This window comes from Coptis chinensis, chromosome 9 (assembly GCF_015680905.1).
Source record: "Coptis chinensis isolate HL-2020 chromosome 9, ASM1568090v1, whole genome shotgun sequence".
Classification (NCBI taxonomy): Eukaryota; Viridiplantae; Streptophyta; class Magnoliopsida; order Ranunculales; family Ranunculaceae; genus Coptis; species Coptis chinensis.
In genome coordinates this window covers 55,706,461-55,710,372 of record NC_141464.1, presented here as the reverse complement: position 1 = coordinate 55,710,372, position 3,912 = coordinate 55,706,461, and the positions used below count along the sequence as shown (strand labels likewise).

General features: G+C 32.2%; 1 long non-coding RNA gene across 1 annotated transcript; it reads right to left on the bottom strand.

Annotated features, from left to right (window-relative positions):
- Positions 1–1,115: 1,115 nt before the first annotated feature.
- LOC147476811 (uncharacterized) lies at positions 1,116–3,241 on the bottom strand. The gene is made up of 3 exons (XR_015208457.1): positions 3,127–3,241; positions 2,084–2,356; positions 1,116–2,003 (listed from the first exon to the last, which is right to left on the bottom strand). It is a non-coding gene; the product is annotated as an uncharacterized LOC147476811 (long non-coding RNA).
- Between the last annotated feature and the right edge of the window lie 671 nt (positions 3,242–3,912).

Below are 3,912 nucleotides of genomic sequence, written 5' to 3'. Positions count from 1 at the left end.
ATTATTTAAACAAATCGGATTCAAATTCAAAATCAAACCCCAAATTATTTAAACAAATCGGATTAATCAAAATCAAACCCCTAATTATTCAACCGAAAAATTCATACAAATCAAACCCCCATTCAAATTTTGAACCAATTTCAAACCCCATTTTCGATTTAAGGTATATTTTCTTCGTTATTAAAAGTATTTTGTGTTATTAACTGCTTGTATGGTAATTTTATTAGGTTTTGTTTATTAGATGTTAATTTTTATATTTTAATTTTCCTGCAGCCGATTTACTGTTAATACACAACTTTAGATCACCAAAAATTGTGCATGTATGGAGTCAACGGCAGAAAATGTAACAATCAGTATCGACGAATTGTTGAGTTTTAACTAGCATTTTCGGTAAACTCTGTCAGAATTTTGCCTTGTTTTAGTTATTTTCGGTGAACTCTGTCGGAGTTTTAACTAGCATTTTCGGTGAACTCTGTCAGAATTTTGCCTTATTTTAGTTATTTTCGATGAATTCTGTAAGAGTTCGGTAAACTCTATCGGAGTTTTAACTAGCATTTTCGGTGAACTCTATCAGAATTTTGCCTTGTTTCAGTTGTTTTCGGTGAACTCTGTCAGAGTTTTAACTAGCATTTTCGGTGAACTCTGTGAGAATTTTGCTTTGTTTTAGTTATTTTCGGTGAACTCTGTTGGAGTTTTAACTAGCGTTTTCGGTAAACTCTATCAGAATTTTGCCTTGTTTTAGTTATTTTCGGTGAACTCTGTCAGAGTTCGGTAAACTCTGTCGGAGTTTTAACTAGCATTTTTGATGAACTCTGTCAGAATTTTGCCTTGTTTCCATTGTTTTCGGTGAACTCTGTTAGAGTTTTAACTAACATTTTCGGTGAACTCTGTCAGAATTTTGCTTTGTTTTAGTTATTTTCGGTGAACTCTGTCGGAGTTTTAACTCTGTCAGAATTTTGCCTTGTTTTAGTTACTTGTATGTAAACAGAGTTCACATGAACTATATTCTCTATATATGACCGATGTTTATATGGCTTTCAGTTATTTTGGCTGTCAGAATTTTCGGTAAACTATGTTTGTATGTAGAGAGGGAACATTCTATATAGTAATAAATGAAGACCAACAGAAACCAACTTTATTACATACGGAATATGTATATAGAAAGACCAACAAAAACCAACTTGAAAACACAAGGCAACCATTCCCAACTACCATAGCCCAAATGTAGTTTACACAGAAACCAACTACCAACTTGAAAACACAAGGCAACCATGCCCAACTACCAAAGAGCCCCTGTGGCAATTGGTATGCCTAGAAGATTGTAACCCAAAGCCCAAATGTAGTTTAGACGAATGCGAGAGAAGGTTTTTCTAGAGAGGTCAATGGCAGTTATCACATCCTCTAAGTTGCTTTGTATGAGAACAATGTCAGCTGCCTCGATAGCGATGTATGTACCTGCTTCTATTGCCATTCCAACTTTAGCAGCAACTAGTGCTGGCGAGTCATTGATGCCATCACCAACCATAGCCACAGTCATTAACTTCCAAGCTCCTCCAAGGTCCCTTGAGATTTCCAAGCTACCTTGAGATTTCCAAACTCAGAGATGTCGTTATTCTCCAAATTGAGCTCTTCCAAGCTCCCTTGAGATTTCCAAACTCAGAGATGTCGTTATTCTCCAAATAGAGCTCCTCCAAGCTCCCTTGAGATTTCCAAGCTACCTGTGAAAGAAGCTCTGACGAAGCTCTGAAAAAGCTACGTCCATTCAAAAGTGCGACTAAACGCAACAAACACATACAAGTAAAAATAAACATATATAATCATAGAACATAATACAAATGAAATACCAAATAAAACAGAGATTATACTAACTTTTACTCAAAATAATACTTCTTCGAAGATTTACACATACTAAATTCAAACTACTAACCAAATACCCACCACTTATATGGATGATTTTTGAAAGGCTGAAAGACTTCTTGTCAGTGCATAATAGCATACACAACCTGCATATGAATTGGATATATTATCAAGAGAACACACTGAAAATTGTCTCGAGGTGCGTCGCGACAAAACCAGTAATTACCTCTGGATTTCGAGGGAGTGCATATGTGAGAATCGCATTTAAGATTTCCAGAACAATTCTTAAAAAGTCAGTATAAATGTGCAGCTCCGCTGACTGCAGAGATTTGAACCTTCCTTAGCTATGGAAGGATTAGAAAAATGTTCCACAAAAGGGCTGATTTGGAAACAACATACTAGAAGGCAAAAACTAAAGAGATCTTCCATAATGGTGCCGCCTTCTATTGAATTGGCTTTAGTTTGAAACATATTTTTTTGCTCAGCGAGTTTGGTATACCTATGAAAGAAAGCAACTTAGGAAAGCAACTTATACAAAGAACTCAAAAAAGGTTTCCATCTAAAATGAGGTGGGTCATATTGCATTCAGGGAAACAGATGTTAAATTCAAAGTAACAGATACTATGCATCCATATGATTGGGCTATTATATCATTTTAGTACCGTAATTACTTATTCGTAATATTATTATCTTCACTATGACATTATCACTGTAATTACAAAACCCCTCTGAATCCCAAACCATGAGTGCATAGCATCTTCCAACTAGAAACCAGGAAACCATAATATGTGGACAAGTTAATTACGGTACAGAAGCTCTTTTTAAACAAAACTGCGCAAGATAAATCTTGCCATTAACAAAAAATAAAAACCACTTTTGATTTATTTATTTATTTTGATAAACCGGTATCTTATTTATTAATATAGAAAAAGTCTTACTTAGTTACTCTTGTAACTAAGGAAATATTGAACTTCCAGATATAGGACACCTCATTTATTGATCGAATTTTACTGTATAAGAAAAAAATTAAAAAATTAAAAAATATGCAAATGTAAAATCAACTGAATAGTAAAATCAAATAATTTAAGCTGACATGTAATAACTATGGAACCCTAAAACAATAACATTAAAAAAAAATAGAAACAATGTTAAAATCGGCTGCAGGAAAATTAAAATATAAAAATTAACATCCGATAAACAAAACCTAATAAAATTACCATACAAGCAGTTAATAACACAAAATACTTTTAAATAACGAAGAAAACATACCTTAAATCGAAAATGGGGTTTGAAATTGGTCCAAAATTTGAATGGATTTGTATGAATTTTTCGGTTGAATAATTAGGAGTTTAATTTTGATTAATCCGATTTGTTTAAATAATTTGGGTTTGATTTTGAATTTGAATCCAATTTGTTTAAATAATTTATTGTTTGATTTTGATTTTGATTTTGAAATGGTGTAATTTGGGTTTTTGTTTGAATCAGTAGCGTAAGTTTTTGTTTCTGGAGAACAAAATGGCGATCTTTCGAAATATCAAAATATCGGAATATCGTGCTTAAGGCTTAAGGTTGGTTTCTGATATCAGTTTAGATTATCTAACGATCTAACGGTCCAAAGTTGGCTGTTTGATGGTTGTCCTAAAATTGGCTATTCACCTAGCATATCCGATATATATATATATATATATATATATATATATATATATATATATATATATATATATATATATATATATATATATAATAGTTATAATTGTTGAGCAAGTTTTTAAAAGAGACGATCGTATGCACGGGTCTAATTTCTAGTATATCAATATTAAAGCTCCCAAAAAGGGTATTTTTTAGCTCTCTTAAAATTTCATGTCATCGACTCCTATTAAAATGGGAATTCATCTTCTATTGAAAAGAGAAATTCTAGTACTTCTAATTAAAACGGAAATCCTTTTCCTATTATAATGGAAATTCCTCCCCTATTGAAAAATAAAAAAATCTAGCATTTCAATTAAAACGAGAATCCTTCTCCTATTAAAAATATGAATACATGTTTTTAAAACT